General features: G+C 38.6%; 1 long non-coding RNA gene across 1 annotated transcript; it reads right to left on the bottom strand.

Annotated features, from left to right (window-relative positions):
• Positions 1 to 18: 18 nt before the first annotated feature.
• Positions 19 to 14,814, bottom strand: LOC144193832 (uncharacterized). Its single transcript, XR_013325780.1, has 3 exons — positions 14,737 to 14,814; positions 8,540 to 8,602; positions 19 to 111 (listed from the first exon to the last, which is right to left on the bottom strand). It is a non-coding gene; the product is annotated as an uncharacterized LOC144193832 (long non-coding RNA).
• Positions 14,815 to 26,867: the final 12,053 nt, after the last annotated feature.

Below are 26,867 nucleotides of genomic sequence, written 5' to 3'. Positions count from 1 at the left end.
AGAAATACTAACCTGATGTCTGATGCCAAGGACAAGTGAGAGTCCCCAAAAGGTGAGTCTTACCACAATAAAACAAAGTTGTAGTCCATTTTCTTTTAACATTGTGGTAACCTGCATTGAGATAATGGAAAGTTTAATTTCCGTGCTTTATGACACTCGGAAGTATCACTAAAAATATACTAACGCATTCCATAACATGCAATTGTATAACTTTAGCAAAAGACAGTATAGTACATATTTTCTTGATGATTGCATGCTATGTGTCGAAACAGTTTCGTTTAAATCAAAACGACGAGCAAGACGCTAAGAACTATTGTCCTCTCAAAAAGCAGAGGAGCGTGCTGCCTGGCCTGCATATACGTATGTGAGGAATAATGGAATTTGACAAGGTTGGTGATAGATCACAGCCCAGGTAATGTAAACACATTAATCCCTTATGACTCACCCACGCTTACTCTTTCGCCTTCCCCACTCCAACTCCCTCCCATGTCGTCTCCACTCTGTGCTCATCGTCATTTCTAAATGTGTTATTGGAGCACAAAACCAGAAGCAGCCTTAATCTGTCAACATGGCCTTTAATTGGACCACCGGAAGAAAAAAAAACAGTGCCACTCCTAAGTGCACACATGCCATAAGAAGGAAGTTCATCCCACGAGAGCCAGGGAGGTGTAATTAAAAGTAGCTTTTAATAGGTTTGTAATGCAGAGCTGCCTTTAAGTAGAGGGCGTACATGTGAGGGGGCTTGTAAACGATACGTCGCCCGCCATCTGACACGAAGAGCACTCCCTTCCATGACAGTCACCAAAAACAAAACTCCGAAACCTTTCCCTCGTTCCATTTTTACTCTCCTGTTTTCCTTCATGACATTTGTCACTGTGGCCTTCAAGGTTTAAAAATTACGGTGTAGGATGAGTGTCAAAAGGAGATTTGAAGTATGAACGTTCTTTTTTTTAGACGAATCTAGTAGCTTTTAGCCACCAAAGTAGTGAGCTGTTGCGATGTGCCTTTTGATTTTGTCACAATAGTCGATCTGTCTTGTTTTCCAGATCAGAAATCACCGTAAACTTTGTCGACTTTGGTTTTTTTAACTGTAGGAAATCACACCGCAACAATGCTTCCGGATAGGTCCATATTTTGTAACTTAAAGTTATTCTTAATTAAATTTCGTGTTGCGCATAGTTTGCTTTTCCAGTTTATTACACACAGCACAACAGTCAAAACCTAAAATGATTTTTTTACATAAAATAGCTTAGTCTAGGTTCTACTTGAAAACAAAAATGTTGAATTTGATACTAGTGAACCATGAATAGGTGGGGTTTTACCAATTTAGCACTATCGCTAACTAAAGCTTGCTTTCTTACCACCGCACATACCAGAAATAAACCTAATTCAATTGTCTTTACAGGTAACCCGCTCAGCACGTTTATCTTTAATGTTATTCTCCATTTTATTTCCATTTATTTAACGTTTCAATGCTCCGTGTGTTACTAGGTTTACTATAAACTGTAATCTCTGAAGGCTAATTGCGGGTGTAATTGAATATTTAAAAGTCAAACATGTCAGAAGAACGTGAGTTGTGTTTGGACAAGGCACAGATGTTCCTTTCAGATATTGCCAAGTCTTCCTCGAAAGAGTGAGGAATGTTTTCTTCTGACATCCAAAGCAGAAAATTCCCGACACCTGGTACATATCTGTATAAGTATTTTAAGATATTTCTCTTTGAGTCTGTTTCCACTCTGCCAAACCACCCGAATATTCTAATCTCGCATACAATATGACACTGAAAGTAGAACCCCTAAATAATTGTTACTAATTAGAGTTCCGAAAGAAAAATAATTAAATGCCTTAAAAATCCATCAAAACCGTGAGTTGAAGTTCTTTTGTTCTAAATGTATCTTTAAGTTACTTCTAAAAGAGTTATTCATTATAGTTTTTTTAAATGTGTTGAACGTCTTTATATGGTATCAATGAGAGTTGAAAATGTTGACTTATCATGAGCTTTTCACACAGGAGCAGTTAGTTGTTTTTACATCGTTATGATTTGGAAGTCAAGTATTCTGTCGTGTTGAGATGAGGTCTCTGCTTTGGTTAATATACTTAGAAAGTACAATACACTTTACCTCCAAATTAAACGCTTCTTTTAAGTCACCTGACTAATGTTGATAGCCTATGTAATTATTGGCAGCAAATTCAAAGGGACTTCGCTCAAGAAAAACAAAGAAAACTTCTGTCCTTCTGTTTTTTTTTGGGGTTGCTTGCCTATTTTAATCAGGTGCATGCAATGTCGACGTGGATTTGGAACATCAAATAAACATCTGCTGAATGCATAAACTAATTTGTGTTTTTGTTCGGAAACCAAACTCATTCTTATTCTTGTTCCCTATGTTCTTAATTTCACTTTTATCAATGTGTATGCAGTTATACAGGGGTATTTAAAAAAATATGTATATATAACAATGTACAATCAGTCAGTTGAATTATTAACTGGTGATTAAATTAGAAGTCTTACTTTGTTTCTTCTATGAAAATACATAATACGTAGACTGGTAGACTAAGCAATGCAAATTCATTTGTATTCAACAATTTGACAATGTTTTAACTACATCGGAAAAACAATCCTATTACAAGTGAATTAAAATAAACTTCAATTATAAAATGACCTAACTAAAACTATTTTATTAGCAACAATATTGCATTTAGAAACTGAATTCCTTCTTTAAGTGACAATTGCAATATATCTTTCTAAAATCCATGTCACGTGATAGATTTTTAACGGCTAAAATAATTAGTTTAAACTGGAAAGACTGACTTTAAATCCGCATCTTTCGATGGCCATGATGGTGCTACACGTCCAATCCATTTGAACTAGGAGACCCCAGTATCGAATAACTGCTTACATATCTCGTAACATCAATGGCAGCCAATGAGTTAATAACAAAAATAAGTGAGTTGGACTTTAAGACTTTAAAATATTGCAATAGATAGCCCATAAAAAACAGCTCCCACTATTTATGTTGACACATGCAACTCTTTCCCCCTTCTCTTGATGCAAATGCAATGGAGACGTTAGCAAAGCAAGGCAAGCGTGGCCCATAAAGGCTGCGAGCTGCAAACACTCCACACAGACAACTATCACTAATCACTCCCAGAGCAGTGCGGCGTGTAATTACTCCGCCAAACGTTTTTGCCTTTTCACAGCTTAGCACCGGGAGCCCTGACCCCCGCGCTTCCTCTTCTTTCCTCGCCACGCTACATGTGGAAGGGGAGGATGTCTGCCCCACGCACCCTCCACCCACCCACTTTTCCACAGTTTTTATTTTTTTCCTTACCAAAGGAGTGGGGCAAGCTGAGATTCTTCTCAATATTTTAAGAGCTGTTGACATAAGGGTTAGGGACTCAACATGAGTAGCAGTAAGACTAAAATCCTGGTTCAATCTACACGCGATACAGGTAATATACTAAATAAAAAAAAAAATATGTATCTGTACATGGAAAAAACAAGAAGTTTTTGTTGTCCAAGTCCAGACACAAACAAAACTGCAAAGCTATGTTATTAAATACATTTCTAGTAATATACAATAACTCGTTTCCTTTCATTAAAGGGGAACAGCAACAGTTTGTTCCCTTTTACTAGAACATTGGTGGAGGTATTTCGCCCTTCCTGATTCTCAAATTAACAAAATAATAGACACAACAATCCCCAAAAATATTTGGTCAAATATAAGAGCTTATATATCCTCTTTTAAGAAATATGTGGTACCAATAGACAACAATAACATAAATAAGTGTAACACATTGTTGCTCTCTCTAATGTACGACTAAAGCTGTTGGTTTCCGAAACTATGATAATTTAGGACTGAACAAAAATAAACAAAAACAATTCTTAGGGCCTGTTTTAATGGAAACAAAGCAGCAGTTGTGCAGCGGATCGGCCTCATACTTTGCCTAAGCCAAAAAAAATTGATTGAGGGTCTCCAAAACAAATCGATTTGATCGCAAGTTAACCGACAGATGTATGACCCGAAATCACTGTCAATTGTCTTAATGTCTTATGTCCTTTTTTTGGATGCACAGTTGCTGCTAATGCCCTATCCTCTTGTCTATCCTGCTACATTTGATCAGATTTTTCTGTATTCCATAAAAGAAATTTGTTGTCAGTGGAGAACCATTGAATATCTGGTAAAATACATCTTTAATGGGAAAACATACATCGTTTTGTTGCGTGTGCAACTCAGACTTGTAGACACACACACCTGAAGCTGAGGACTGTGCGTTCACGGGCACGTCTGCTCAGTTTTCCCCGCAACGGGATGCTTAATAATTGGCCTTGGCCGCCTTCGCTCAATGCTCGCTTAGCCACGCAGCTCTGTAGTTGCGTGGGCTAACGGACCCTCATCTCCTGGGAGTTCCCTTTTCTTCTGCGCATTCTCTTCTTTGGCGTTTGTACGCATTGAATTTCCATAGCTTCTTTTAACCGCTTTTCGGATAAAATGCCCACTTTTAAAAGCTCACCGGTGGGACAATGTTGAATGACTGAATTGATAAAAAATGGCAAAGGGAGAAAAGTTTTCAAGATCTTTAGTAGGCTCTTTCAGGACCTTCATCAAAACATATTTGTACATTTGTTTCCATACATTTAGTATTTAAAAGTATTTAGAAACAAGGCTAAAAAAAACTTGTGTCCTTCATTAATAGGTCTCGTAAGCAAATAACAGGTTTTATGCTTCTACAATCATTGCCGAGACAGAAACCTGAAATAAAAAGAGTAAAAGGCGCATAAGGCAAGGGTGTAGAGAAGTGAATTGGGTGCTTTTGGCTTTGTGGAAACCCATTTTGAAGGTGCTTTGAAACCTTAGCCATCCGGGGATCAGAAATAGACTTATTGACTGCATCAGTTCTTAGAGCTCATGCACACATGACAAAGAAGGGGAGAGGGTTGGGGCTATATCTACAAGCAGTATGCTCATTAATTTTACATCAGGAAAAAAAAATCACATTCTCCCGGCTGTTTTTAGTGTCACCAGGTCATGGTCTTGTTCTATAATAATTCCTTTCTTCTGTCGCCAGGTGCAGGACACGCAATTCCCCCATCTTCCTTCTCTACTATTTACTCGTATTAGCCATGCGGCTGATCCCATCGCCTGTCTGCTCGTAAGATGACACCATGCAAATGTGTGGCGGAGTCGAGCGAGTGCCTTGGCAAGCAGGTAGGCTGCGGGGAGCGCCCGCATCCCATAATGACTATTAGTTGGATTTCACAGACTGCTTGTGATCTGTTGCAATGACAGGCGGAAGAACTTCAAGAAGGAGGGGTGTGCCTGTACCCCTTTCTTAATAAGTCACATGTGAGTCACAAACAGAAACGAAGAACAGGCACTCTCTGGAAGTTTGATACATTTTATCCTTCAAAAAGTGTGTGTATGTATATGTATATATATATATGTGTGTAAGTATTCATATGTGTGTAAGTATATATATGTATATATATGTGTGCAAGTATATATATATGTATATATGTGTGTGTAAGTGTATATATGTATATATATGTATGTAAGTATATATATGTATATATATGTGTGTAAGTATATATATGTATATATATGTGTGTAAGTCGAAATGATCATTTCGGCATATTATGAACGCATAATATATCCTTATCTATGTATATATATGTGTATGTAAATATATATATATATATATATATATATATATATATATATATATATATATATATATATATATATATATATATATATATATATATATATATATATATATATATATATATATATATATATATATATATATATATATATATATATATATATATATATATATATATATATATATATATATATATATATATATATATATATATATATATATATATATATATAATGAGTGTTGCTTAACATCAAATTGTTACTGTAAATTAAAAAAAAAAAAAAAAATATATATATATATATATATATATATATATATATATATATATATATATATACACGCACAAATATGAAAATTATTACGATACAACGTATTACTGGTGAAATGACAGAGGCGGCCTGAAGATTATGTTTTTTTTTCTCTCAACGAGCGAAGAAGAATGTGGGCCTAACAGAAAGTATGAGTCCATTTTGCCCTTGAAAAAATGCCCATACTTTTAATGACTAAAATTTTAGATTAGATTTGCCTCTTTATTTCTTCCGCTGATTGAGTTATGTTTTACTGAATGGAAGGTCTGTTTTCATATTCCGACTGGCCTCCTGGCACAATGGAAACGAACATTTTATAGCTGAAATGATCATTTCGGCATATTATGAACGCATAATATATCCTTATCTCTGCTTCACCTCCGAGTCATCTCAAACGTACTGTGGTGCTGTTCGTCGCTGTCGTACAAGTTCATTTAGATTGGCGCCACAGCGTTCAAAAGCGATCTTGTAAAAGCTTTTCACAAAGAACCCTCCATTTTTTTTATCACTGATACAGTAATTTCACTTCATCAGTCACTTGTGACTAAAAATACATCAGGGATTAGCTCCATGGCCGAGGCAGCTTTGATAACATAATGGCAGCCGCTTGCAGTCATCTGATATGTGCCGAGTACACATGCAGTAATACCACGGGGCAGAGAGTGCGATCAGTCTCGTGAAAATGACGCGTCTTGCCTTTTTAATTCCTTTGTCGGAGCGTTTTACTAAGATGAAAACTCACACACCATCACACTCACGCATTTCCACTCCACACAAATTAGCTCTGGTCCTTAAGGGCGAAATGACAAGAGGTTACTGGAAGACTATGTGTTTAATTAATTGAAAAAATGCTTAAATTGCTTTTACAGTTGTTATGGGGGCTACGGGTGGAGAAAAAAAAAGCCAATCTGTGTTGCCAGCACCCCGTAATTAGCACCCGCGGGAATTAAATATTTAGTATTAGCCACGTTGCAGCGTTTGGGACATAAATTTCCTGTTTTAACTCGGAATAGCGAGATAGTCTGAAACGTGTGTCTGGACAGCTGTTCAAAAGAGGGGAACGGCACCCCTTCACTTCCCCCATAACGGCGTCCGGGGTCCTTCCGCATCACACGTGTAAGAGATATGGCAGTTGTACTCCCCAGGGCCGCAGCGTTACTCCTTACTATTTAGTTTTCTAATTAGGCTGAAGGCCTTCGTCCACGCCTGCCACCGCCACGGCAGCCGAAAGGGAATTTCCTCTCATACGTGTCAAAGGCAAGGAGAGGAGCAAAAGACGAGAAATTAGAAAGGAATGTATGCTGAGAGGCTCTGGGAGCTTTTGTTTACTCCGACTTTAATTACATGTTTCCCCGATATAGTGACACTGCTACAGTGTTAACGATGTGTAACGGCCGAATAGCGTAGTTTTCGCAAACGCCATTTTTTTTAAAGCCGCAATGGTCAAGTGGACTTCTCAGAGACGTCAGCTGTTGGCTTTGTCAGCATCGGTCAGGTTACCCACTAATGAGACATAATAAGGGTTATCCCAACTTTGTAGGACCCTGATCTTTTGTGCACGCTCAGGGATTTAGGCACAAAGTTAAAGGGGAAGGTATGTTATTGGACTTAAACTCCTTTCCAAAGAGTGTTAAAAGTCATTAAAAGCTCCGGTTTCAACTTTAAACCTAAAAGAGGCACCAATGAAATAGACACCTTGCATTGGTCACCCAAGGGGGAGATGATAAACATTGCAGTTGGGTCAATATAGCATGAATTGCCTATTCAAAGAAACTTAGTCTGAAAATTGACTTTTCTAGTAGTTATAAAAATAATAAAAAATAATAAATTAAAGGCTCCACAGTAAAAAACAAACAAAAATGCAATTAACTGCCACCTATATAAAATATTTATGAATGCCTACATTAATGCTTAGACTTTATCTTTATACACCAAACAATCAAAACATGTCTAATTCCATAACCCAATAATTTCTAAACCATATTGCACTAATACTGGAGAAAAAAGGAAATACATTTATTTGAAATAATTAACATGACTTTTGTCACTCATTTTTTTGGGATGGATCAAGCCCTCAACAAGTTATATTGAAAACTCAGAATTGGTATGAAAAGCATTCATTAATTTTTTTGAACATCTTATCCTTGCAGGGGGTGCAGTAGCCTATTCCATCTGATTTTAAGTACCCATTCACCTACTAGCAATATTTTTCTCTAGAGGCCAAAATGTTAATTGGTGTTCGTCCAAAGTAGCTCAAACCCCAGATTATTTGCTTCCACCAAAAACTCGATTTGAATTTGCAGCAATTTGAAGCCGCTCAATGTAACCACTGGGGGGTAAAATGGACAGCTTTTGAAACTATTTAAAAATAAATCCTGCAGTGAAATATTCTCAGTACTAAATCATGCTGCTCTGTCACTAAAGTCATGACTCTCCCATAAAAGGCACCTAGGTGGCCTTTCGGACGGCAAGACAAAGATTTTGTGAACGAGAACAATAACCTGTGTTGCTTCTGACTGATGCCTATACATTCCTGAGCAAAACAAAATAAGAAGCTTGTTCCATACCTTTGAGGCAGTCGTGTTTTCCAGATGTTCTCGAGCTCAACTGGCCCCAATATGTCTTCAACTCTGTGAATGTAAGACAAAACCAAAGAGTTTGATGAGTTTATTTCATAAAAATATGAGCGATTCAGACAAGTGTGGCTTAAACAGAAATATGAGCGATAGTTCAATTAAAAAACATCAATACAATTAAACTTTGCCTTTGATTTCCGATGAAACACCTGTGATAAGCCGTTTGATTGGCGCTATTTCTGTGATGCGCTGATATGAGCATGAGTCAGAGATGTTCAGAGTCAAGTTTGATGACTTACTGCCGAAAGCTGTAACATCTGCGAGCCAGAACCTTAAGCTGTGCTGTATTTGTTTACAGAGTATCTGCGTGGCTACAATGCAAAGAACTCGGTACACCACTGTACTGAATGTTCTGTACTGAAAGCTCCGATTGATGGTTCTTCTGTTTCACTGTAAAAATATGCTGAAATTTTCATCTGGCAGCAGGTATTCGAAGGCCTCTGAGCTATGCAGAAACACGGCTGGCAAAAATGTTTCCCTTTAAAACAGTGAAAAAGTAGAATAAAACAGTGGAGCTCTGCTTGTCATGCCAAAACGTTATTTCATGCCGTAAATTGCATTGGAAGTGGAATCCAGATGGCAGGGACTTGTACCAAAGCAGACATAAGCAGGGAATGTATAATAGCAGCAACGGCCTTTTGATTTTTAGATTTCCTATTGGAGCACCTGTCAGGTTTTTTTTATTTTGGCAAGGGCACACCCCAGTGCCAGGTCTACCTTCTTGTGTGTGCATGTGTGTATAAGATGAAACAGCCGCCAAGGAACCGGAGTGATCACACAGACAGACGGGGTGAGTGACAGACAATACCTGCTGTAAAATTCCCTCACATCTCCCCCTGATCTGTATTCACAGATCTCGCCTGTTTCCGGCACCGCTGCAAAATCCGAGCCCACACTGGTGCCGTGTTCTTGACGCCACCTTGCTGACTTTCACGCTGCAGTAATCCGTTTCGCACACCTTAAAACAAATTTGGAGTCTTTTGTTTGTAAAGGACTCATTTATGCTCCTTCAAATAATAGTCTTTTGGGTGCGGATCAAATGTTGAAGTACCATCATGAAGCAGTGGAGGTGGTATTTAGATTTGAAGATTAAAAAGTCCTGGTTTTGATAATTCTCCTCCGTCCATTATTACCCTTTTTGATGACTATGTTCATATTATTCCCATTTCTAATGTTATGATCTGATGATATAGAATGGTAGATACTGTCAACTACGCTGATTTACTACATTAAGTAGGGAAGGCAAAGCTAGATGCTAATTTTGTGAGCAGGTCTGATGTGCCATCATTAGAAACGGTGTGAAAAAGGTATTTGTTCTCATTTTCACACCTTTGCTATAAAATGTTTGCCCTGTTGGCCATTGCTTATTGTCTAAATTTCATCTCCCTGGATGGATGGTAGCCTCATGTCCTAAAATTTCCCAAAAGCCCGAGCTGAGCGACGACAGACCCGGAGGACACCGCAACGCAGTGGCGCCTCAAAGTGAATTAGGTTTGTTGTGGCAGATCTGGGTTTCAGGTTTGACTCGAGTAATGCGTCGTTTAATTTCTCTGGGAATTATTTTGACAAAACAGGTTAGCGTTAAAAACAACAAGAAAAAGTCTGAGCGTTTGTTTTTTTTCCCGTGCTCATGTGAAGCGTATGTCAGTCATCAGCGAGGTGTTACAGCAAATGTGACATCAGAACCCTGGAGGGCTTGCACTCTGCGAGAGGCTTTTTGATATGATTTCTGAGAACTGAGTTTAGCGAAAAAAAAGAAAGGCAGCTGTTCGCATCTCTGTTGTTGGAGAGAACGAAGAAAGAATAAACTCTATACAAACACTAGAGGTGAAACAAAAGGTGCTTTCAGCGATTTGCTATCACGGCGGCTGTCAGTTGAGGTAAAAGCCGGGACGGCTGATGCTAAATTACACTTTTACTGTGACAAAGGTAATTACAGTGACATTGGGGAACACGGATAAAGACGTGTTTGTCAGCCGTGATTACACTCGCAATCATTCTGTGATTGTAAAACTGAGCTGTGTTTTTGTTTGATTGACCTAACGTGTTGAAACCAATTTGGAATGTTGCGCCTTGAACGCAACCTCATCAACTGCTGATGCACAATCATTGCTCCATTAAAATGGGATCCGCTGCTGTTTTTACAAATATCTCCTATAACTCCTTGTCACAAAAGATGTCAAATACATTTCCCACCCTCCAACAATTTATGGTTGATGCATGATGAAGTATTGTACGTTTTAATGATTTGCTACAATGACTCTCGACCATGTATCTCTAAATTGATCCACAAGAAGATCCAAAGGCCTTCACAGGAGAAATGTGATTTCAAAATTGAACAGTAAGTGGAATGGCTTTGATATTCATTAAACAAACATCAACACAAGCCAGTGTTGTTGTTCTTCTGGTAAAAGGTACAACAAGCACAGCTGAACTGTTAAACAGATTTGCAAAGCAGTATTTTGCTGTGCTGCTCACAGCAGATGCACAGCCTAAAAAGAACTGAAGATCTGCTTTAAGACATGAGGCCTTGCAATGTAAAAGCCGTCAGCTACTCGATCCAATCTTTATCCTGGCTCGTCTCAGGAAGGAGGTGATGAGACCCCCAGAAGCCAGATTGATGGATTTGTGGGCAACCCAAGCGGCCTGCCCTTTGAAATCATCCATATGACGGGGAATTGATATATCAGTTTAAGTGAGCCCCTAATGACTAAAATGTGATAGCCTCATCCACGTCATTTGCGGGCCTTGGCAAGAAAGCATTTTCGTTGCTCATCAGTAAGATAGTTCCCACGAGTCTCAAGCAGAGGATTCACATCTTCAGTCTGCACCTTCATCAGCATTCTGAAAGATTTATTTAGACAGGTTGGACTATCGTGGAAGTCCCCACACCCTTTCCTACCAGCCCGTTCTGGCAAAAGCTCTCCTAGCCTCGTCTCCAGGAGGAGTCGACCCTTTCATGCTCATTCATTTTTAAAGGCATGCAGAAATACATTTACATTAAATATGTAGAGTGGTGTCTTTAATTCAGACATATTCATTATTAAACCATTGTTTTAGAGGTCAGATCGCGAGAAGTCTGTCCATCAGATGAATGCGGGACATCCATATCATTGCTGTAGTTTTACTGCATGTTTGTTATTCACTTTGATTCGCCTTCGGTGTCAGAAACCATCAGGCCAGTTTGAAGAAGTGGTTGGTACTGGAATTAAACATGAATAAAAGGAGGAGGCATTTCACAGAGACAGGTGACAGTGGGCAGAGTGGAATTATACATTCACAGGCAAGTGATGTGGCCTTTGTAAAGCCTAGGACTTTGGCCCCTGACAGCAATACTCTAGTCCCATGTTTCCCACCACCAACAAGCCTGTTGGATTTTCCTTTTAGCGACTTGAGATAGTAACTTGCCTGATGGATAATAACTAATCTCTGAATGAGTCCCAGATATTTGAACAGATTTCTGACGGTCTTTGTCTTTTTGTCAAAATGGAATCAAAAGGGATTTTTATCAGATGACTCTTCTGCTTGACAAAGCCTTTGTGTTCGGACAGCAAAGCTTTTATGTCTCAACGGGACAAAGATCAACTTCTAGTTAATATGGATTGTAAACACTGCACGGGAAAAGAGATACGGAATACCAAGGAAAACATACGGCCATTCAAGATTTCACATTCTAAATAAATCTCATAGAAAAGAGAACTTAATGAACTACTCAGTATGACTATTCTACACTAGACTAGACAAGGCTCTGTGTAAAATGAAATTAGCTTTTTCCTGAGGGACAAATTTCATATAAGGAGTCTTCTATGAACTAAAGCATGATGGTGGGTTGGAACGTTAAAGTTTGGTTTGAGTTAAGCATTTATTTCCACAAAATGTAAGCTTAACCTCTATTGGTGTAATACTCAGAGGTATTTGATCGTAAAGACTTTAGCGTATTGTTTGTGTTCCTTTACAAGATTTCATTGCCTATCTTTGCACAATATTCCTAACTTTCATGTATGAGGGATGGGAAATAAAGAGGAATCTCTCAAACAAATGACTTCATGACAATGTCTTTTTACATCCATGGATCCGTGCATATCTTTCCCGGCTGTTGTCGAGATGAATCCTGTGTTGTTCCTATTATTGGCCTCTCATGAGACACGGCGATGTGAATGACTGTCGAAACGCCATCAGATCCGTCAATTGCATTCAAAGAAATGCTAACCATTGCTCTCGCCCCACCTAGCAGATGTTCAGTTTTTTTTGTAAGTGGAATTCCTTTATTATGTTAATAGCACTGTTTTGTGACATGCACCATTTCCATTTGAGTGGTCTAGAGGAAATAGGCGAGGGGGGGGGATCATCAGATGAATTGTGCACCTTCAATAAGGGATGTTTGACATTTTGCGTTGAAAGAAGAAAAAGAAGGGGAAAAAACACATTTGAATGCCAAGTGGCATATGACAATCATGAATGAACAAGATTACAATGAAATCATGGCACCATGCCTTTTTTTCATTTTACCAGATCGGAGGACATTTTCTCATCAAAAACATTGTCCAAGATCATATATAGTATGTAAGACACAAAGACATTAAGTCTAGCTTTTATATCAAGAATCCTGTTATAAGTGTTGGTTCATGGTGTCACTCATTTTAACTGTAGCAGTTTGTCATGCCTACTCACTGATTGTGCCAATAAATATTGGCGCTTACAGGATACCAAAAAATGTGAGGAAAAAAGTTCTAGTTTACATTGTTAAAAGTAGTCCCAAAAAAATTTAGGGAAAAACTTCCAGTTTAGTGTTAAAAGTAGTCCCAAAAAATATGATGTGGTTGTCAAGGTTTCACAGAAACAGTGGTTATGCATCAAATTCAATATTCAAGTAAAGTACATTACGAAAAATGGGGACTTAGCTCTTCGTAAAAGTATCAATAAGGCAAACGATTATTTTTTTTCTTGATTTCAACACATTATAATTTCTAGTTTTGCACAACTTTCCACATGGTCTGCATAATATTTCAACTAATAGATGTATATTCCTGTAAATGTGATTAAGATGAATGTAAGAGTGAGTAAAAGTGTGTTAGAGTGTGTTAGACACACGCCAAGGGTTTATGCCCACAAGCGTGTGCACGCCAACTTGCTCGAGGGAGCGTGGCTGGCTCGCGATAGGCCCTTACGCACGGTGCACTGAAGCCTTTCGCATATATATGGAATTTTTGAATATCTAAACCATTATTTAGCATCCGAATCAGTTCTGCTTGTCTGACTGATGGACAATTTCGGCGTGACCCAGCTCTTTTTTGCATGTGACCTATACAGTGGGGCTGCCTTGCATATATTGTTTGGTGCGTTCAACACGGACGCTGCCCTTCTCCTTCCACCCACCCCAACCATTTCTCCTTTTTGATCCTTTTAGCATGCTCTTTGTGTTGGAATTCATGCAATATTCATGGCAGGACCGTGGCTTCTCCGTATCTTTATGTACAATTATTGGCAGGCGTCCCGTTATGTCGAGCCATCTTAATAGTCACTATTGGGTGCGCTTAAGTGTGACTTGAGATTTTTCTGACAGTTTAGCTGGCTGGGGCCCGTGTTATGAATTGATAAGGCAGAGGGCATTATATTTGCAGATTGTGCCAGTGCGACTTTCCTTCTTAGCCTGACATTAATATTGATAAAGGTAAATAGCGTGTGTCACGTCATAGACGGAAGATCAGCTCTGGAAAATGACATACTGTATGAACCATTTATTGTTGGTTTATTTGGGATAAAAAGATGCTTCTTGTGTTATAGTATCATTTCAAAAATTTATCCATCTTGGGAATGAGGGCTACAAAGGTAAACCAAAAGCAACTAGCTATAGTATATAAAACAAAATAGTGGGAGGATGTAAAATTTTACTTTACACCCCATCTCGAAAGCATTAGCATGCTTGGAGGGGACTTTTTTTGCATTACGAAACACATTTGTAGAAGTTTTATATTTCTTTGGTCAAATTAGTCTCGAAAGAAATCATTAACCTAAAAGTAACTTATCAAAAAGGTTGTATTTCGATTACTACATCAACCTAGCCGGATGGCATTTGTTTGTTTTTATTTAATTTATCAGTTCTAAAAGACATTTGAAAAATTTCTTACCTTTACATCGACTTTTGATTGACTCAGCTGCAACTGATACTGATCCATTTTTAAAAAAAACTTCGTCAAAGGTTCTGTAAACAAAGCAATGCATTACATTAGTTTCAATGCGGTCAACATCAAATGGAAGCATGTCCCCCTCCAAAATTGCTGTAATATAATAGAAGTTTGATTATGCTAACACTCTATTAATCATTCCTACAAGGAAACAAATAGATATTTAGTGCCCTTTACATCAAGTTGCGTCTACTTTTTTTCTCCAATAGATAGGAGCCTTTATGTGTTGAACACGATTCTTGAAAGTATGTTTGCGAGGGAGGGAAAAGTGCATTTCAGAAAGCTACCTGTTTGTGCTTCAACGTTTTTGGAATGCCTGTCACAGTCACACGAATTCACCTGGAATGCAACACCGTTGTGCTCCAACGAGCAGGGGAAACATCATAACAGGATCGGGGCGGGGGTAAGAAATGCGTCTCTTTTAACTTCCTGAACTCAAGTTCTCCAAGTGACGTCTGTGCGCCCGCAGCTTTTTTTAACGACGGCGTCCCCACCTGCCGTGATGGAAGAAGGGCTGGTGAGAGAGGAACAATGTAGTCATTACCAGTCATTTTTGTGTCACTTTTGCAGGCGGCAGTCTTCCCTGTTGCTCCGTTTGTGATGTGTACTCCGAATTGCGTCTCCACTGCAGGCCTCCATGGCTGCTTTGTGAAATGCGTAAACAAAACAAGAAAAAAAACAACACAGGTGTCAATTTAGTCCCTGACACGAGTTCCATATTTCAACGTGTTTGTATTTTGAGGTGGCAAAGTGTGGCGATGATCCAGCAACGGTTTTATGCTTCTAGGATACGCAATAGTCGTCCATTGCAAAAGCAAAGTTCAAAAGGGAAAATATATAATAAAAAATCATCCTCAATAACTTCCACCACAATAAACTTGAGCAACACCTGACTATACACTTTGCGGCAAAAGGAAAATAACCAATTACACTACTTCCAGGCTGTTTTAATGCCCTACCAATGGGGACTATAAATAAACATACCCAAGTGTCTTGGCTATTAAAGCCATGAGCCATTTTTGTCTTGATTAGCTGCTGAAGGCTCGACTCATTGGAGGCGTTAAATGAAATTACACTACATCTCGTGCAGATATTTGTGTTAAAGAGAGACTGTCCTGCGGCTACAATAATCCCCTGTTAATCCTGACCTAATGAGACCAAGCTGAAGAAGAGGTTTAAAAGTTACATGAACGGGTAAAGGGCTGATCGTGAAAACTGCCCCTACATTTTAGCGTAAAGTTTTTGGCTGTGTCTGTTTGTTTTCCTAAGAGCAATTACCTCTCCTTTATTATGTTTTTTTGTGCGGAAAAACACACATCACATGGTGCAAGACGGTTCCAATATGGACAGTATTGCCAGTCCAGTCCGAACGCCAGATCACTTGCCGAAGGGATCTAGCCATGTAATTATCTTAAGTTGATTTTAACAGTCTAAAAACCTGGAGAAATGAAAATAAATACGTTTAAGGCACTGGTCCAAATGTAACAACATGTCACTTTCTAATTCATCTTCAGATGTTTCACAGAACATACAAAATACTGAAATTAAGAGGTGCATAAAGAAATACGACTAAAATGGATTTATCATTAATGATCAGGATAAAAGCAATGTTTTCGAAATGGGTTTGTGCAGATGTGAGTGTGCGCATACATAGGCAGTGGTGTGTTATCAGACTGGTAATTAAGGATCGAGCGCTACATGCGCGCACACACATAAAGTACATAAACACAGACTTGAGTTGCAGGAGTGTCAGATTATAGCAGTTCCCTCATTTGTGTGACTTTCTGGAGTTTCACTAGCTAATGAGATGGGGCTAATTGCCGTCGTTACTGTAATCTCCTGAGGCATACAAAGAGGGAGGGCAACACGTTTAAAACATACACTCAAGTGATAACACTTAAAAGATGCCAGCTCAGCAAAAGGTCATTAGCAACTATGTGATGGTAAGGCGGGTACGTTCAACAACGCTGAGGTTCCCCGAGGTTCAAACATTCATTTGCTAATTCTAGGAATGCACATTGCGAAAAGGAAACATACTGTAATTACAAGAAAGAGTAGAAGAGGTGGTGGGGTGGTGGGTGGGGATTTGCTGTAGAGGAACACAATGAACAAGAATGTAGTGCAATGGATTTCTACATGAAAATAATGTTCTTGGCAATTTAACAATGTTGCACTTCATACTTTTTTTAATAAGCTATCCACTAAATTATACCTACTACTGCTAATAAAATGAATGTAGTGTAAAACTAATATTACCTTTGCTACCAATGTTACTAGTGGTGGTTGTGATAGTTTTCGTAAAAGTATTGGGATTGTACTGTATATGAGTAATAAGTTCATTTAAATGATTACCCAAATAGATGTGTAACCCTAATGGTAACTATCGATAGTAGATGTAGTTCTTTACAGTCCTTATCTTGTTATTGTTATTAAGTTTTACTTTTGTCTGAGGCCGTAAACAACCAAAATGTAACTCACAGGGCATCCTCTTGTCAGCTGTTTACGATACTGCACATTCTGCAATTAACATAATACAGTCACTCATATCACACTAAGCTAGGTCATCACCATGAGAATGCTATCGCCTCTCAACTCTGGCTGAGTTCCGACACGATGGAATGAGAACAGTGGCTAATGTTAGCGCTAATGTTCGCATTAGTGTTAGTATTCACGGCAAAGATGAACGGATTGCACAAACGGCAGCCGCCACTCATTTGTCTACGTCGAGGGACAGGTGGAACTGCTTAGGTAGTGGCATCAGGTTGCGTAGGGCAGGCAACCATGTGTCCATAGTCCATGTGTCCATAACTTTAAGGCCCCAACATCTCTATCAATACTGACTTCACCTCTGAGACAGTCATAGCACAGTGGATAGAACTGGCCGATCAGTTACTGAACTTCATTTTAAACAAACTTGACCAGGGGTTTGCTTGTCATTACGCAGCAGAAAAGACATGCATTTTTTTGGCCATGAGTTGATTTTGCTTTGTGATGCAAAAATATGATGGGGGAAGTTTGATTTAGTACAGCGGGGGAAAGCTAAGCCCTGCCACCTGTTCACCAGATCCACAGGCTTTATTAAATATTCGTATAAAAGCTTCTTTTTAAAGAAAGGAAAGGAGGAAACAAAGCATTTCCTGTGTGCCTGTGGCACAGCATCTGAAGACCTGTCCTATATTTCTGCAACAGTATTTTAACTTCAAAGCTCATGGGACACCCTCACATTTCTAGGAGTATACATAAAATCTAGAATTGCAAGTAAGTAGGTCCATGAATGTCTATGCCTGGACTTCAAAATATAAAAATCCAAAGTAAATATTGTTTTAGAACATATTTTCTGTTAATAGCATAAGCATTATACTTCCATACAACTATGCATTGATTATTTATTGTGTTTTGCAAAACCCCGATTAACCAAAGTAACTTCTAATATTTCCAATGAGCGCTACTCGGAAGTAAAAATTAACTCATCAAACTGCCACAGCCATTAACTCTTCTACCTACTAGAGACAATGTTTACAAAGTGCTCTCCGGGAAGAGATGCCAAGTTTGCCTTTCAATCACACATGAGATGGCCTTCAAAGTCACGTACACCCTCGAGCGCATTCCCCCTAACGGGCAGAAATAGGGGAGAGACAGCTCTAAATAAACGCAAGGTTGCCATCGAGCCAAAATGGCTGCCGTCCATCATACACGGTGCAAAAATAGAGAATCCGCATAGTTAGATCGAGTTCACATGAGCATGCACGCTACCTAGTGTGCTCATAAATTCAAAAAGCTTGTAGTGACAGTGTCAAAACACATTGGCGACTCCTGTTTGCCAGTTTCGTACATGCTACCCTCTACTTCGGCTAAGATATGTAGGCACAGTTGACACTGAAATAAAAGTACATTGGCAATGAATGAGGTGAGCAACATTTAGTATTGTCAAAGCAACCCTTGACCGACCACCTGTTTTGACATTGGACCAGCCAAAATACATCTGACACATCCTGTAAGGCAGAATGTTTTTTTTTAGTTTATTTGCGTTTGTTTTGCTTTCTTGTAATTGCACAAATCAAACTAAGTTAAAGGTAAAAAGTGGAGAGAAAGTCTATAAAAAACTATTCTTGTAACAGTTTGTGATACATTGAGACATTGGACTGAAAGATGGAATGGATTTGTTTTTTGTTCTGTTTTTGTACAATCTGGATAATATAAAAATAAAATCTTAACGAATATGAGTTCTTCCGGAGTTAAACATGTTGCACAGATTCTCAGTTTGTTCACACACATAGACACATAAAAAAGAATCATAACGTCATCTTTCTTTTATAGCTATCAGCAATCATTGAGAGGTTTTGGACTCAGAGGTCCTGACTGAAATCAATATTCTGTAAAACAGGCCCAGCATGAACTACATTCCTTTTATTTTTTAGATCTGTTGGCTTAAACGCTTGTTAAAATCCACTCAAAAATAAAGAGAAAAAATGAAATGAAATGAAAAATCCTTTGTAACACCACATGAAGCCAATCAAACCGTTCTACTTCACTCACGTAGATCAAACTCATATTGACTTGAAGGCCGAAGTGGGGAAAAAAAACACCTAGGAGATGAGATAAAGAGAGCCACTCGTCTTTCTGCGTTTCAGAAGCACATTCCATTTCCAGACACGTGTATCAGCTTCTGAAAGCTACCAATCCCATTTGCATTCATAGGAAGTACTTTTACCAAAAAGCAGTGTGCATAAATATCAAAACTCATTTTGTAGCATTGCTCTGCATTCAAGCAAGTCAGACAATCTTTATCTACAGATATCTTTGAATAATTACCCTGATTGACTTAACTATGGTTTAGTACAAGGGGTCGGGACCTTTAACAAGCCATAAACAATTCCTATTTTCAAATAGCCATACCATAGTTCTCTAACCCTGCTGTAAAACAACAGTAAGTTTCACCGTCCAAATCCGAATATTTTACCTTTACGATTATGGGCCCTGAATGTTTGGAAAAAAAAATCACTTTTAACAATCCTCATCCTCCTTTAACGATCTTTACGGATAATGTTTACAGACCGCTACCCTGGTGATCACTTTGCTGGCCTAAGACTGAGAAAAATACTCTGTTTGATTCTAGCGCCTTTGCTGTGAACTTGATTCATTGCTATACCGAGTGGCTAAACACTGTTTGAGCAGGTAATGGACTTGCATGCACACACATTGGCAAAGAGAGGAAAGAGAATTAAGTACTTCCAGTGGTTCCCCTGGTGGAGAAAGAGGGAGAGGGAGTGAGGGAGAGAGAGTACAAGAGCCACGGGCTTATAGTTCCACGCCAACTGATTTGTGAATCTCTTCTCCTTAAACAGCTCTGCGCCACTGTGCACACGTTTGGGTAAGAGGGAGTGGGGGGCTTCCACCTATTTGCACATTAATAAACCTCTAGAAACATTTTTTTTAAACGCTGGGGGGAAAGAATAGACGGTATTTACACGTTGAAGTTCCTCCAGGAATCGTGAAAATCAGTTTGTTTCTCTGTAGTTATAATGATGTTTTCTGTCCAATTACCACTACGGCCAATAACAGATGCAATGATAGATGGGAATACATCATTAAACCGTTAATTGACAAGGGTAAAGGCACTTAAATCAGGGCTCCATTAAATTGGTCAAATTAGGTAATATTTTCAAATTTTTTTAGTGACTGACTCAAAATGGAATTGATAACAGTTGTACGCACTAAACTTTTGGCCCGTTGTCTTTTAAACAAACTAAATATGGTAGTCATTCTTGTTTGTTTGTTGTCAGTTGATTGTTTTAAGGTGTGTTTCTCTTTGCGGACTTTTTTTGTTTGCGATTTTGCTGAAGTTTTGAATTATAAATTGAATTTTATGCATTGGTTCAAAGGACTGTTGTTTGATCCTTTTGCTTTAGATGTTTACTGTGCTCAACTACAGCAACATCAACCGTTTTCTGACTCTCACTTTAAATGTGAAATATGTCATTAATTCTGGTGCTTTGATGTTCAGCGAACGGCAACATTAAATTCCAATTCAATCAGATTTCATGAGGTGAGAAATATTGACACTTCAATTCATGTGAAAGCAAAATCAATTCTTTAGAATAGATCCCCACTCCACAGAGTTCTCACGTAATTATCCTTTTAAGTTCTGTCCAATATAGATACACCCTTATTGTCTCAAATAAAAGAAACCCATTGGAGTGAATACCAACAGATGCTTTCTCTGCCATTCACTCATAGCCTCTTTAAAGTCTGGTTAAAATATCCCTAGCCTACTATTCCATTCCTCACGATGTGAGGGTGGTGCTGTCCACACGGAGGCTGTGGTCCTCTCCTCTCAGTGTGCCACATCAAGCTCCATAAAGGGAATCATTTATGTGCCACTCCCCATTACTGAACAGCATGGAGACAGCTAATGAGGGCCGAAGCAAAAGGAATATATCCACCACTTTGCTGGCAGGGGAAGAAAACCGGCGGTCTTTGGGGAGTCATTGTTTTCAAGGAGGTGGGTGGTGGGGGGGACAAAAGGAATGTTGGGTGTGCATTTGTGTGCCCGATTCATCTCACCTTTTATCTATTTATTTGCCGCCTCAACAGCTTGAGGTGAAGAGTCTGCAAAACACACATCATTTTGTGCACGGGTATTTACGCCTGTGTGTGTGTGAGTGCGCTTCAGCGGTAATGTGTAAATAAAATACCCCAGTGGTGAGTGTGTGTGAGCTAATGGACACCTCCGTGCGTTTGCAGTGCATGCTGGGACACACACATACACATGCGCTGGTATAAAAAAAAGTAGGTAGCTGTGACATTTCCAATTTGCCATGCACCAGCCCACTCCATTTTCTTCCCTGCTGCCTCTTACATGCTAGAGTAAGCCTCCAGGATTGACAATAATTACAGCCCGCATAAAATGAAGAGGGTAATATGAACACAGCTTTGCCATAATTGCCTTTTCATTATTTGCTAACAGTGAGCTATTCAGTCATAAGAAAGAGATTGCATAGTAATTGGCTGACAAAGGGAGGCAGCGGCTCCTTTCAGAAGTATTTTTGTGTGTGTGTGTGTTGCTTTGAAGGATTTTTTCTCCTTTTTTATATGATTATTAAAAATCTCCAGCATTAAAGTGTAATTTAAAACTACAATTTTCAGCCGTGAATGGAAATCTGGGTATTAACATGAGCCTCCTATTTAGAGTGGAACATCCTATTAGCAGTATTAGCACTATTTTTGGTAACTTTCCATATCAGGGCTGCCTCTCAGCCCAAATGGGATTTGGAGACAGCTTTGTTTCTGATCAACAACTACACAGTCTTTTTTTTATGTTACTACTGCTAATTTATTGGCTAACGTGCTTATTCAGTGTTAAGTGAGAATTTGGCAGTGGAAACGCAGCCTCAGTGCACAAAGGAACACACAGCTTTAAGTGAAGGCTGATTACAAATGGTAATGTTGCCATTTTAAAGAAGAGAGACTTACTTTCATCCTTTCAGGCAATATGACAAGGGTTTAAGAGTGCATGACAATAACATTCAGTGTGTACATTGCCATACCAAGAGAGATGCTTTGCGTTCCTTTTTCCATCCCGCTCATCTCTTCACAAGAGCCGTGGTGGTGCTGGAGCCAATCCTATCCCAAAAAAGAAAATCCAACTTCAATATTCTCAGAAAAAATACATTAATTCAAGTATGTTCTATGAATGGTACAATAGTTCAATAAAGTCCAATGAGAATTTGGTCTTTCAACGCCAACCACACCCACATCTGAATTAGTTTTCATTTTCCAAGGGAGCATATTTTAAGACCATGTATACTTTGTCAGGGAAAAAAAGCCAGTAAGACGGGATACATGTTTTTTATTGCTCCAAAAATTGAAAGTGAAAAGATGAAAACACCTTACCATATTTTGCTGTTTAATATACCCGGGTATATTAAACGGCAGGGGTATATTAAATGACTCACAAACGGGAAGGTACAATCCACCACGCACTCTTCATGCCGTGACGGGGTGCATCACCGTTTTGCAGAGTAAAACTACTTACTGCTCAGGTTAAAACTACTTACTGCTGAAAAAGTCTGACTTTTTAATGACCTTAATTATCTATAATTATGCCACCCATGAAAACCATAGAAATCTTGTCAAAAAGCTGAGTTGCCGTTTAATATACCCGGGTATATTAAAGGCATGAGTATATTAAATGGCGCACAAACAGGAGGCTCAAAAAAGCAAAAATCATTTAATATACCCGGGTATATTAAACGGCAAAATAAGGTAAATTGGTCACCAGACACATTGCCAAACACTTTTTGTTACTATTCCCCGATATTTCAGAACATCCCGCAAACTTTGCCCCCGCAAAATGTCTACATATGTCCAATAAATGTGGACAAGCCACGATCCCACACATGCATTCACACATACAATCACCTTTCACCTCCATACTTACATCGTTCTAGAAGGGCAGTCGTGCGAGGGACTCCTGTGTGTTGTTTGAGGTGAGCGTTAGTGTCATAATTATCTAACACAAAGGGGTTGCTGCTCTTATTAGTAATTAGCTCCCACCAAAACTGAATGCTGCCACCCCTCTACCCCACTCATCTCTTTTAATGTTTAAACATTTACTTTGTGCATGAAGGATTTGTTTGTATATATCTCGTGTGTGATGAGCGCTTTTCAAGTAATTGGTTCCTGGGGGACGCCACTTTCCCAACAGTTAAAGAATAATTACAGCTCCTATGAAATGTTAAACTGCCCCGACTGTCTTTTTCGCCGGCGCTTAATTGCACGCAACAAGTTTGAAGGCAGCCTTTTCATTTTGTTCCACTGCTGCGATGGATGGGACTGAACTTTCACAACAAAATAATAAATAAATGGAGCAATTTTTTTTTGTTTTGCAGGCTTGTAAATAGCCTCTCATGTGCTAATTTAGCAGGACACCAAAGGAGTATGAAAGGGGAAGTGCTCATTGAAAGTGATGCAGTGGCTTGTTTTTATTTGGTTGTTTGTTTTAATCATGTTGCGAAAAGCAACGGCTTGGTGCTGTTTGCATTTCTTTGCTTTAATTGACTTTTGTATATATTTGTAGTCTTAAAAGAGAAACAGCAGAATAAATGTGGAAGCTAAGAGAGTTTGAGGCTTTACGTCAATGTTTGATATGGTTTACGAAAATAAAAACAAGAAAAGTTATGTTCATGGTATTAATGTGGAATTTCATCATTCAAAACAAACTCGTTAGTTTGGGAACTAAAATAGCTTATTTTTAAATTATTATTCTTAAGCAGAAAATCCTTATATATTTCAAAAGAGGAAACATTTGTAACAACTGATACACACAAAATAAACTAATCAAACTAGTAATATTTCACATTCTCAATAATTATGGGTGTAAAAAATCTGTAATATATATATATATATATATATATATATATACATATATACATATATATACATACACATAATATAAAATAAATATATGTATATATAAATATAAACATAATAATATAAAATAAATATATGTATATACTTATTGCAGGTTAATCAGCTGTCATCTCAGTGTGCTATCTGGCCTTGTTTTCTAGTACTAACATGCATTGTACCCAAAGGGGGACCTTTTTGTAAAAGAAATGCTATTCAAACCTGGATGTTACATGCCCTCGTTGGTGCCACACTGCCAAGAGATTGAGGAGATATTTGAATTAGAGATTAGAGCGTGCCGGCGGTGGGACTCAATCAGCCTCAGGAATGCCACGCTTCCTTTAGAAGTGATTAAGAAGGAGAGCACATCATGCAGAACTCTCCTGCAGCTTTCACCTCACGGATTTTAGGTTTTGATAATCTGTTATTTGGCTTAATTAGCAGATAGGTGCGCCGTGCACTCAGTCAGGTATGTGTTGTTCCGACAGAGATGAACCGTTCTGGAAAATGTTTTTGACTTTAATTGTTTTTGCATACCTGTTTAACACACAAAAGCAAAGAAGCTTTTCTTTTTCCTGGTTTTGACTTCACAGTCAGGTAATCAGATTGAAATCGGTAACTAGACATAATACAGATTTTTGATTTCATCAAATACACAAAGGATCCAGAATTATAAAACATTTTCTAAATAAACATTCTTTTATACCTAGATGCCAAAGGGCTCAAATATGAGTATCAGGTATTTAACACTAAATAGCTCTGTTAATGAAGAAATACTCTACAATTGTTCTTATAGAGTTGTTTTTTTTAAAAGTGAATAAAATATGTGATCAAGAAACACATCTTGTACTTTACTTTTAGTAAAATTGTATCTTGAGCTGTCTATGTAGCAGTTATTGTATTTCCCGCAATTCCTGATAATCCAATCCCGCTTGAGCAATATAATCAATCATAAGTAACATAATATTTACAGTTCACAACATACTTTACTTTTTATTGAAATTCATTACAACTGACTGACAAATGTGTCCAAAAGCAAACACGGCATTTCCCACTTTTCGCTGCACATATTAACAAATTAGAAGTTGAGTATGTACATTTGAAACCTGGATCCAATGTCATCGATTGGTTTTGTAATCCATTTTGATTGGGGGCATTCCTGTTGAACCGGGGCTGCTCATGCTAACTCGATAGAGGACTGTGATCCAGATGGGAAGCAACACAGCCCTTGGCTAAACAAATCCTCCTTTGTTTTTAGTGTGTGTGTGCGTGCTGAGTGATCTCCATTGAGAGGAGGGGACGGGCAAACACTGTGAGCTCTATGGAGCTACACATTGTAAACACACAGCACTCATTAACTATAATGAGATGTTATGAGCAAGCCTTGAGCTCATTGTGTGCCTTCTACTGAAGAACCTGCCTTGCTATTGTTGTTGTTGTTGTTGTTTATGCAAAGTGAATCATGGATTTTAAACATGGGGGTAGGTATAAAACAACAACAACAAAAGAAACAGTACATTCCTATCATAGTTTTCATGCACTAATCAGCAACATCAGGGGAACTGGTTTAGAAACACCTCACTTGCTCTCCACTGCTACCTTTCATGCCCTCTCCATGCCCCTTTCAAGTCATATTCGTTGCTATTTTTATAGCCTAATTCACGACTAGGTAGTAAAGGCACAATTTCTGTAGTCAAGAACATCCACGCTTCTTCAAATGGTTAATTAGAGCAATTTTTTTTTCTTTTTAATGACGATGCCACCGGCCCATGCCGGGCCACTGTGACCTTTCTTTGGATCTTCAACCCTGGGGGCTTTCCAGCCAATCTGCCCTGTTTATCGTATTTCCTCAAATAGCGGCCGTGGGGGTGTTTGGGTACTCAGCAGTAGGCAGTTTGTTCATTTCAAGGGTGATTATTTTATCGAGTAATGTAAATGAACTTGCAATTTCAGTTCATTGTAAAAACTTTCAATCAATAACAAAGCACATCAAATTAAAAGGCAATGAAATTTATATCATTTTCTCTATAGTTGTGTTACCGAAGTTCAATGGTCAAATGTTCATTGCGGTTATAAATTTTTGCTGTGTCGGTGTTCTAAAAATAGCAAGATGAACTCCAACGTTATAAAAACACAGATGAAGTCAATGAAGACTGTTTGAAAATCAATATTGTTTTGCCTTGAAACTGCTCGGAGAACAGTTCAGGGTCGATGTGAATAACCCAATGAAATCAGCTTTTTCATTCATCATTACTTGTTTTCTGAGTATCTCTACTAGCTTCGAAAGAAAGGCATGTATTTATTCCACTACACAACACTCCCAGCAATTAATTGAGACACTCCTGGTATTTGAGAATATACCAAGGCCCTCATGGTAATGACACTTTTCCCAGCATGCTCTCCTGCATTCGTCATTTACTGTTGCATCTGTGGGCCTAATTACCCCAAAAGTGCCACAGGACAGGGGTCCGGGCATCACCACACATGGCTGGCCAACGAATGGCTGTACCTTAGGCCATTAATTGCCACCCCCATGCAACATTTGCTGGTTCTTCCTTCAACTGGACCCCTTCTCCTCCCAAACTGATTGGGGGGGATCAGGAAAAGCTGACAGTTGGCTGCGATTCCTCAGCCACATGCAGTCTGACGCCCGCTAATTAGATGCT

Source organism: Stigmatopora nigra, chromosome 3 (assembly GCF_051989575.1).
Source record: "Stigmatopora nigra isolate UIUO_SnigA chromosome 3, RoL_Snig_1.1, whole genome shotgun sequence".
In the NCBI taxonomy this organism is placed as follows: Eukaryota; Metazoa; Chordata; class Actinopteri; order Syngnathiformes; family Syngnathidae; genus Stigmatopora; species Stigmatopora nigra.
The sequence above is the reverse complement of the archived record's forward strand: the minus strand, read 5'-3'. Positions and strand labels throughout refer to the sequence as shown.